The 11,480-nt window shown below is 39.7% G+C and overlaps 2 pseudogenes; one reads left to right on the plus strand and one right to left on the minus strand.

Annotated features, from left to right (window-relative positions):
- Nucleotides 1-90: 90 nt before the first annotated feature.
- Nucleotides 91-209, minus strand: LOC111746990 (annotated as a pseudogene).
- Nucleotides 104-10,190, plus strand: LOC111746353 (annotated as a pseudogene).
- Nucleotides 10,191-11,480: the final 1,290 nt, after the last annotated feature.

Consider the following 11,480-nt stretch of genomic DNA (forward strand, 5'->3'; position numbering starts at 1 on the left):
TTCTTAGAGTAAGTTAGAAGGGGAAAAAGAAAAAAAAGCATAGGAAATAAAAGAAGCACCAAATCTGTACTAATTTTTTTTTTTTTTTTACGCCTACAGTACTTGGTCTTCCTAGGTGGTCTCCCATCCAAGTACTAACCAGGCCCAGCCCTGCTTAGCTTCCGAGATCAGATGGGCTCGGGCATGTTCACGGTGGCATGGCCATAGAAATCTGTAATAATTTTTTACAGCCTTTCCTTCTCTACCCCTCCACCCCTCGTTGCATCTATTTGTGTTATTAAATTTAATGTTTATTTTCCTTATTAGGTTATAACTTCCATTCTCTTGCTTTCTACATTAACATCTGGCATAGCGCCTGACTCGTAACAGGCACACAGTATATATTGAACAAGTGAATGAACGAATACATGAATGAATAGGTGGTTTATAGGAGAACCTTGTGGCTAGGGACTTTGCAATATCACCGTCTAACAACTTTTCTTCTTCCTGAGAAGCAGATAGAAAACAATAGACTGAGTTTGTTATCTCACAAGGATGACAGCCCAGGACCATATGTTTCTTTCCCAAATGATAAACTGCTTTTGACAGCAAAGGAAGCAATTATGTAGCATTTTCATGTTTCCTGCTACAAGGCCTCCTGTCTTAAGTTAGGCTGGCTTGCCTTCAACACCACTATTCTGGATAGGAATGATCTTTCCCCTCAGTGTTCTGAAAAAGGACAGAGTTGTGACTGGGAATTGCCAAAGGCCTATGATTTCCGCCCTTAGGAAAGGTGAGTGAAGTGGTCAGAACTCCTCCCCTCTGTGAAACAATAACCTGGGTTTACAAAGCCTCCTAATGGAATGACACCTTCTGTATCTACCCCAATTATACAGCCACGCTAGCTTGAGGGTCCAGAAGTATTTGGACCAGTAAAGACTCCACATTAAGCTAGAGCTGGGAACAGTGTCTACACTGTGGGCATTGCTTGGGATTGAGACTTGACCAGAAGTAAAAGGATATTAAAACCCTCTGATAATGGACAGCCTTATCCTGTTCCTCTAAGAGGAAAGGTTTTCAGCTTTTCTTGGTTAAGGATAATGTTAGCTGAGAATTTGTCATATATGATCTCAGTATTTTGAGGTACTTTCCTTCTATACCTATTTTATTAAGTGTTTTAATCATAAATAGATGCCGTAGCTTGTCAAAGGCTTTTTCTGCATCTATTGATGTGATCATATGATTCTTTATTTTGTTTATGTGGTGTATCACATTAATTGATTTCCATATGTTAAACATATTAAACCAGCCCTGTGATCAATGTTGCCCCAATAATTTTTAATTAAAACAAAAACAAAAAACCCTCTGACAGGTCTCTCGCTCATCTAGTCCTGTAATATACACGCGATAAAGACAGAGTAAGTCCTGGCCAAGAAAGGAACCTTCCCTGACTCAGAGAGGCCCTTAGGTAAGTGGCTGATAACAAAAGTAATGAGCAAAAATCAATAACTTTCCTATGCCCACGAATAATAATGAGTTAGTAAATATAATGAAAGACAATGTCCCATTCAGGATAAAGGCCAAAAATATATAATACCTAGAATCAGATATAATTAGAAATACACTGGGTGTGTACAAAGAAGACCTATGAACTATACTGAGATGCTAAAAACAGTGGGTGAAAGGTTGATGAGGAACCGAATTTTTACATGGCCTCAAGTACTTTTCCATGAATTACTTATTAATTTAAAATGGGGAAACGGTAATTCTGTAACAGAGTGAAATGCTACTTACTCTGATTTTACTTTAATTCTAGCCTGCATTTCTCTTATGGCTTTCAAGCTTATAGCTCCTGCTATAGATATGCCAATTAACTAGAGGAATTCTGCTTGAGGCTTGAGTATTTTGTAAAAACAGCCCCTTGTCAGAAGACGCCTCTCTTGAAGAGGTGGGGAAATATGTACAAAATAATGACCGTTGATCAAAGATTTACAGGAGCCTCAAGACTGGACTCAGATCAGCAGTTGGTCAATGGACCTACAAGAAACAAAAAGAATTAGAGATTACGTTCTCTTCCTTGGATCGCTGTCAGTCCCTAGCTGTCTACAGGGTCTTCACCCACCTCTTGCCCCACCCCTCCTCCCTCCCTCAACATGAAAGACTACTGAGTTGGGGTGCTCTTAAGATGGATTTGCAGAAGTGTTCAGGATCCATGTCTTCTCGAGCTAGTGCCTTCTCAATCAATAAATCTTCCCTATTCCAACTCTGACATTTCGAATATTGGACTTTGAAGCATTGGATACACAAACAAATCTAAAGAGGAGAAACCTGGAGGGCATTCCTTTTGCCAAGTGAGCAAAGTGAACATCCCTGATAATGGGACAGACATCTGGTGCCTCATGATGTGCAAGGACACGTCACTTCTGAGCATCAACAATGCTTAACCTGAGTCTGATCAGAAGGAAACTGCAGACCCAAACAGAATTTGCCAAACAGAGGCAAATTCTGGCCTGTCCTCTTCAAACTTATCAAGGCCATGAAAGGCCAAGGAACTGCTTCAGTTCCTTGCAAAGAAATATAATGACTCAATGTACTGTGTGATCATAGGCTAGATCATGAATCAGGAAAAAAATTGTTATTAGGGCGTTATTGGGACAATAATGGGAACTGGGAGCCACATACCTTCAAGGAATCCACAGATGGAATTTAGGGGATTCTGCAAACTTAGATAGGAGAAAAAAATTATCTTTCTACTAATCATCAACTGAAATTAACATTTCCTTTTTTAGAAAACGTTTACAGTTTTATGAAGTACAATTGGCATACAATGAACTGCTGTCCGGATAAATAGGTTTTTTGTTTGTTTGTTTAATAAAGGAGAGGTAGGAAAAAAATGGAGGTAGCTGCTTCTTCCCTCACCTTAGGATGACTCCTTAAAAACATCATAGGCCCAACTGATCGGTCAGGAATTACATAAACCCAGTCTCTGGATTTCACAATGCAAGCCTTTTTATCTTTTAACCCTATTCACCAACTTCTGAAATTAACTCAGGAATCTCTTGGGAAGTGGACAGGAAACTATCACAAGTTTCATTCATTTGTCTCTCGAGGAGATGAGAGTTTTTGTTGATTTTTCTTCTACTTTACTGGATAAGAAGTGTAAAATACAATGTAAGACTATATTGTCTCTTGAAGTACCTGCATGTTTATAATCCAATTGCATTTTCAATACTAGTGTTTTCTCTCTTTCTATATATATTGGTGCATGGGGATCTTTCTGTTGGTAGGATTCTTTATTTCTCCAACACTATACATATTTAAAGTATACAATTTGATGAGATTTGACATATGTGTATACCGATGAAACCATCACCACAGTCAAGATGATGAAGATGTGCATTACCCCCGCCCCCAAAAGTATGCCTTTTGTAATTTCCTTCATTTTTAGATGTCAGCCACAAACAGCAATGAATCTGAGACTTGGTCACCAAAAGAAATTATGGATATTTTTATATTACCATAGAGTTGATGCAGATACCTCGTATTATCATTTATACATAACACTACTTAAATATTTATTGAAACAAACATTTAATAGTTTAATGATAATTGTATTTCAATATAATTGTTTTGTTTTTTTTTAGTAACTCTATGTTTCTTTAAATGCTTTTAAAACCATTGTTCTGGCCCATGAACTTTACCACAAAAATCACTGGCCAGAACTGGGTTAAGCGCCCATGTTCTAAAGAAACAGAACAGCCCCATGTATGAAATCCTTGTGTTCTGACCTGTAGTGGCTCTTCTGCAAGTGGTCTCCACCTGGTCCTCCCAAAAGCAGGTCAGCCAGTGGATGTGCATAGAATTTCCCTAGTACTTTTTATCGCTTCATTCTTAATGCAAACAAAGTTCACCAGACATTTGGGTAAAGCCTGCCACACAAATGGGAAACTAAATAAGCAAATAGCAAAAAGTGATTTCAGAGGAAAACCACGCAGGGGACATAAGAGAGTCATTTTGTTTTTAAAGCTCTCTAATTGCTATTCTCAGTAATTAGATTCAGGAAGATATCACATCCATAAAGTAAAGACAGGAAGAACAGAGAACAAGAATGAATTCTCAGAAAATAAAAATGTTATTGCTTACATTAAAAATTAATTAGAAGACTTGGAAAATAAAGTTAAGGAACCCAGGAGACAAGACAAAATGAAGAAACAGAAAAGGTAAGGTACAGGGACTCTTGTTGCTTTGCACAAAAAAGAAACAGGGTACTTGGGATTTGCTGGCTAGTTCTGGGAGTGGGAGGTATGGTGGGTGCTGCAGACTAGTGTAGTAGATTGCCTTGACTTTTCATCCCACCTTTTATTCACACCCTTGCAACATGGCTCTTCATTACCTTCTGGAAGAGGGAGTCTAGTTCTACTCTCCTTGAACCTGGCCCAGCCTTGTGACTTGCTTTGGCCAATAGAATGTGGCAGAGGTGATGTACCATTTTGTCCCCCACTCCCCAAGCATAGGCTGGCCTACTGGAGGATGAGAGACCATGTGGAGCAGAGATGATCCATCCCAGCTGAGCCCATCCTAGGCCATTCAGTTCCCAACAGAATTGGCATGAGTGAGTCCAGATAAAATGAGAACTGCCCAGCTAAGCTCGGCCCCAAATCAACAAACTGCAGAATTGTGAGCTAAAGAAATGGTTGCTGTTATGTTCGGGGGTAGCATTTTTACTCACCAAAGTCAACTGATACAACTGGCTCCCTCTAGCTTCTTACAGGGTGCTTTTCTATATTTGACAGGCAAACAAAAAACTAAATTCCCAGACTTGTTTGCAGTTGGAGTTATGACTATAAAACAAGGTCCAATGGTTAGATGCCCCATCAGAGATTTGGGGAGCAGAGGCCCTCTTCCTGCTGCTACTTTTGCTGGCAGCAAGGACACAAAGCTGTCAGGATCTAGAACAAGTCTCAGCATTCCTGTATCAACCAGATGTTGAGACAGAGCTACCGGGTAGCTGGGGGAGGTAATGAAAGAGAACAAACTCCTGATACATGCAACAGCATACATAGATGGATGTCAAAAACACATTGAGTGAAAGGTACCAGACGCAGTGAGGATGGAAACATGGCATTCAGGCCCAAGTGGCGCGCTGTGGGCAGTGGGACTGCGGCCTCTGGATGCCCAGGTTCCCACGTCATGAGGAAGAAGAGAAAGGTGAAGTCAAGGACGAAGACACTGAAGATAGTGATGAACAAAAGGAGAAAGACAATGAGACTGTTGACGATGAAGTGAATATTGAATCTGACGCTTTTTCATCTCAGATAATGATTATGACAGAATTAAGAAATTTCTGCAGTGGTTTTTCCTAAAGCCTCTTGTGAACATTGCAGAACTAACACGTCTCTTCATTCAACAGAATCATATTGGAAGTGTGATAAAGCAAACAGATGTTCAGAAGATAGTGATGACAATGTGGATGAAGATGCGATTTTTGGTTTCAGAAGTCGTCTAAATTTAACCGAAAGAAAGGGTACCCAGCGTGCTGAACAAATTAAAGAGTTAATTAAAAGTTTCTGTGAGACCTGTGAAAAGAGCATGAGTGAACAGCTGGACAAGCTTTTAAATGACACCACCAAGCCTGTAGGCTTTCAACTAAGTGAAAGATTCATTAATGGTCCTCCACAGATTGTCCTGCCCATGCATACATCAGCAACTTCAGTAAGAAACCATGGAAAATGCCTAAACAGTAGTTTTTTTCCAAGTGAGTTCAGAAATGTGATTTTAATATAATATTTTGGTATAGAAAGACTTCTACCCTTGGTGTAAACAACAGTGTAATGTGGTGAGAGTGGAAGAAACATCTCGTGAGATGTGTACATTCTTAACAATCAGCTTTCTAAAGAGTTTTAATTATTAAGACTATTCTGACAATAGCCTTAACAATTTTAAAGATGGTATTAAAAATAGATGAATTTCATATAGACTTTTTACCTTTCTTGGACTAAAGTTTTTCACCCTCTTCACAGATTTCTGTAACATGAACAAAATACTGAATACAACAGTAACTAAAACTGAGTAAAATTCATATTAATTCTATTGGGATGTTTTATGACTAATGAAACCATCATCTTGATATTTGGCTTCTCAGAGTACGTATTGTATTTAAACAAAGTTTTAAGTTTATAACAATATTTTAAATGTAAGAAGAGCTAACAGTATTGCTTGTGCTTTGAAACAGAGGAGGGTGAAAATGAGGACAGGTCCCCTGGACTTTACAAATTATTTCTTAGTGGTCACAGCACTTATATTGTGGTTTCCCTTTAAATAATTTGTGAGAATATAACTAGTCTGGAAACCTTTAGTTTTCTCATTTTTCCTTTGTAGATTCATTGTTTTTTAGTTTTACTCTTCTCCCCCCACCCCGCCCCCCGCTGCTACTTGTTGTACTTCTGGTGCCATAGTATTTTTTGTTTTGCTTTGTCTTTTTTCTGATTAGTTGGAGCTCATTCATTTCATTTTATAGGAGGGTGATCTGCTAAAGCTGAAATGGGTAGAAAAGAAAATACCAGACACAAAACAGTATGTATTATTTGATTCCATTTATATTAAATTCAAGGACAGGCAAAATTAAACTATGGTAATGAAATCAGAATAATGATTAGGGGTGGAGATTGATAAAGAAGGATTACAAGGGAACTTTCTGAGGAGAAGGAAAATAGTCTATATCTTGATCTAGATACTGGTTACACAGGTATTTACTTGGATAAAAATCAAATTGTACACTTAAGATACGTTTCATGGAATGTAAATTATGCTTCAAGAAACAAAACCCTTCCAAGCACAAAATACCTACGGTGGCTTCTGTGTTCTGCACTGAGCTCGAGATTCTAGGCGAGTGGCCCTAGGATAGAGACACCGAGAGGGGTTGAAAGCAAACAGGGCACCGCCAGTGTGGTAGGACGCTGGGGTCATGAAGGCATGTGGCCAGAGAAAAGTCTTCTGCCTTGGGGGAGGTCCGTGAATTTTAGTAACTCTGATATCTAACTTTGAAGGCTTATGCTGCCCATGCACTCATTTCCCTGTTTCCTGCCAACCCCCATTTAAATGTCTGTTGCCAAGCAACTTAGGTTAGTTGTTTTTGGGAAGGAATAGCAGGATGGCAGCCTCTGAGTGGCAGGTGACCAGCAACACAATGCTCTGAGGCTGATGAGGAGGCCATGCTGACAACAGGGGCTTGACAGGCCTGGAGCAGCCAGATACAGCAGGGACTGACCCATGATCTGACATGATCTAAGCCCCCTCCTTCTGAGACCCCTGAAAGGTAAGGGCTCATACCAGACCCTGTTAGGTCCCAGATCATGGCTTAAACAATCTCATGTGGCTGGTCAAGGCAAAGGGGACTCCAGGAAGCCAGAGGACTCAGAGGTCCTGTTTTATAGAAAAGAAAATACTAGAAGACACCAGAGTGTCACCAGCATAATTCCTCCTGGGTGGTGGCGTTATGAGTATGGGTTTTGATTTCCTTCATCAAACATGTCTGTTTTCCCCATATTAATTTTATAAGCATATATTATTTTTTCCCTGGCTTTATAGAGCATATATTATTTTTTTGCAATAAAACTGACATTATGAAAATATAAAATAGTTTAAAGAATAGCAGTTTAAAGACTTATTTGAAAGAAAGTTGTAAAGGCAGGTATTATATTTTGTTTTTTAGTCTTGGAGAGTTCCCTGAAGGGACTCATGTATGAGAACATGTCCCCTTTTGGGGCCCTCTGGCACTATATTTGGCCTGACTTTGCTCTCTGCGGGGAAACATGAGCTGGTGATTGCTGAGTCATCACATGCGAGCCACAGTAGCCACAATCCTCCTTGGAGCACTGGCTTGGAGACACAGGCCACCTGCCTGGGGATCAGTTTTGCTAGGGATGGGGGCTCCAATGCCCTCCCTGGGGCAGGGAAGGACAGCCTGGTCTATAGATCACTCTCTGGACTCACCTTTCCACTAATAAATGGACAATGATGAGTGAATTCTACTCATGAAATAGGGTGGAATGCAATCAACAGTAAAAGATAATATAAACAGCCAGATAGGATCAAACGAAGATCTTAACATTTTATTTTACTTTTTAATTTTTCATTTTGAAGTAATTTTAGACTTAAAAAACAGTTGCAAAAAAGTACGAATGTTTACATCTTATATAATCACAGTATAATGATCAAAATCAGAAAATTAATACTGATAGAATATTATTAACTAATCCAAAAGCCTTAGTAAGATTACTTCTCTTGTCCCACTGATGTCCTTTTTCTGTTTTAGGGTCCAACCCAGGATCCCACATTGTTTTCAGTTGTTATGTCTCTTTATACTTCTTTAATCGAGAATAGTTTCTCAGTCTCTGTCTTTTATGGCCTTGACATTTTTGGAGAGTTATTCTATAGGTCAGTACTGTCCAATAGAATTTTCAGCGATGATAGAAATGCTCTATATCTGTGCTGTCCAATATGATGACAGCCATTAGCCACATGAAAATTGCATTTAAAATGTGGCTAGTGGGGTCGATATAATAAATTTTACACTCTATTTAATTTTAATTAAAATTGCTACATGTGGCAAGTGATTACTGTATTGGACAGGACAGCTGTTGAACGTCCATCATTTTGGGTTTGTTTGGTGTTTCTTCATGGTTATGAGTTTTAGCAAGAATACCATAGATGTGAGGTCATTCTCTCCTTCGGTTTCCTGACAAAGGTGTCAGGAAACCACATAGGTCGGAATTTTTATTGTGACAAAATATATATAACATAAAATTTTAATCATTTTTAAGTGTACAGTTCTGTGGCATTAAGTACATTCATATTGTTGTCAATCATCACCATTCATCTCCAGAACTTTTTTATTGTCCTCAACTGAACCTCTCTATCCATTAGCCACAAATTCTCTATTTTCCATCGCAGCCACCATTCCACTTCCTGTCTTTATGAATTTGTCTATTCTAGATACTTCATATAAGTGGAATCATACAGTATTTTCCTTCTGTGACTGGCTTATTTCACTTAGCATACTGTCCTCAAAGTTCATCCATGTCATAGCGTGTGTTAGAATTTCCTTCCTTTTTAAGGGCTGGATAATATTCTATTGTATGTATATACCACATTTTGTTTATCCATTCATTCATTGATAGACATTTGGGTTGCTTCTACCTTTTGACTGTTGTGAATATGCTGCTATGAACATGGGTGTACAACTATCTGTTCCAGTCATTGCTTTCATCTCTTTGGGTACGTATCCCGAAGTGGAATTGCTGGATCTTATAACAATTCTATTTTTAATTTTTTTAAGGAACCACCATACTGTTTTCCACAGTAGATGCAGCATCTTTACATTCCCACCAGTAATGTACAAGGCTTCCAATTTCTCTACATCCTTTCCAAACACTTGTCATTTCTATTTGTTTGTTTTAATAATAGCCATCCTAATGGTTGATATCTATAATCTGAAAGTTTATGTCCGCCCCCTCCCATTCATATATTGAAACCTAATCCCTAACGTTATAGTATTTGGAGGTGGGGGGTCTTTGGGAGGTGATTAGGTTATAATGGTGACACCTTCATGAATGGAATTTGTGCTCTTTTAAAGAAGACCCCAGAATAAAAAGAAGAAGAAAAAAAGACCCCAGAGAGCTCCCTTGCTCCTTCTGCCATATGAGGAAACATCAGGAAGACTATATCTATGAACCAGGAAGCAGGACCTTACCAGACACCAAATCTGCCAACAACTTGGTCTTGGACTTCCCAGCTTCCAGAAGTGAGAAATAAATATTTGTTAATTAAGCCAGCCAGTCTATGGTATTTTTGTCGTAGCAGCCCAAATGGACTAAGACAGTTTCTCATTGTGTTTTTGAGGAAGCTATATATTTTTTTAATGCCCTGTGAGGTCCAGCAAAAACAGGGGTGACGACTGCATTTGGAAGCGAGTCACCACACTCCTAATGCTCTTCCAGTAAGAATTAGATATGAGGTCACTGGATTTGGGGTGAATAGCAGGCAAGAGTAATTCTTGAACCAATCAGTGTTCACTCTGTATTGGCTAAACAAGGCAGAGCTGGCTTTATTAGTTAGTTGAATTCAAGTGCGATATTAACATTTTGTAAATGCTGAATGTTGTGAAATATCTACAAGGTTACCAAATAAAGTAATAAAATCTTATCTGAAAAGTGTTCAGGCATCTTCCTACGATTCAGTTTGGGAGCACTGGCTTTGGAGACAGGTATGTACTCAGGCATTTGCATGTGATCTTGGTAAAACCTCTTAACCCCTCAGATGTCTTTTTTTTTTTTTTTAAAGTTACAGTATAAAGTATAACCTTAAGTGTACAGCTGATGCATTTTTACATATGCACAAGTCCATATACCCAACACTCACATATACAGAGTATTTCCATCCCCCCAGAAGGCTCCCTTTTATCCCAACCCCTTTTACCTCACTCCTCCTTTTGCCTCATCCCCAGAGGTAACTAGTGATAGGATATATAGATGAGTTTTGCCTGTTTTTCAACCTTACCTTGTGACTGGGAACAGACAGCATGTACTCTCTGTACTTGGCTTAGCCGCTGTGCCCATTCATCCTGGTGAGATTCAGCCATGTTGTGTGTATCAATAGCTTGTTCTCTTTAGTGCTATATATTATTGCATAGTGTGAGCACACCAGAGTTTGTCTCGCCATTCTCCTACTTATAGACCTTTGGGTAGTTTCCAGAGTTTGGCTATTGTGAATAAAGCCACTATGAACATTATCTATTGTTCATGTTTCTAAGTGGACACATACCCAGGAATGCCCAGGAAACATGAACCCAGGAATGGTTGCTGAGTGATAGGGTTGTGTATGTTTAAACTTTAGAAATAACTGCCAAACATTTCTCTAAATCTTTAAATCTCTCTTTAGAACAGAAAAAGGAAACCTCTACCTTGTTATTGTGAGAGCATTTAATGGGCCCTATGATACGGACTTTAAACCTGGTACCTGGAACACAGTTGGCGCTCTCAGTAATTGATGGCTTCAGCCTCAGCAAGAGTCTCTGCCCCATCAGAGAAAGGACAAAGCGGTTGGCAAGCACTGGAGGGAGGTACCAGCCTCAGACCCTTGGGCGGAGAGGCCTTCCCCACACAGCAGCATTCAAGGTCCACACCCAGCGTGCCCTAAGAGCCAACCTTGGTGCCCACGCTCTGCACGGGGATCCTGCTTCCTCAGGTCCAGCATGCGCATCGCCTGGCTGGGCACTTGCACCCTTGTAAACTTTGTGAGTCACCCGACATTTATTGAGTACTAACTGTGCCAGGTCCTGGGAGCCCAGGAACGAAGGACATAGAGCCCCTCACTCCTCAAATTACTTAGTGGGAGGAGGGGTTACCTTGCGTAAGGAGTGTGGGAACCGAGCCCATCACAGACTCCGAGGTCTGCTACCATTTGGTTTCTAGCCCGACCCTGAACTTTGCTTGAAAGTTCTC

This window comes from Pteropus vampyrus, unplaced genomic scaffold (assembly GCF_000151845.1).
Source record: "Pteropus vampyrus isolate Shadow unplaced genomic scaffold, Pvam_2.0 Scaffold7, whole genome shotgun sequence".
NCBI classification, from domain to species: domain Eukaryota; kingdom Metazoa; phylum Chordata; class Mammalia; order Chiroptera; family Pteropodidae; genus Pteropus; species Pteropus vampyrus.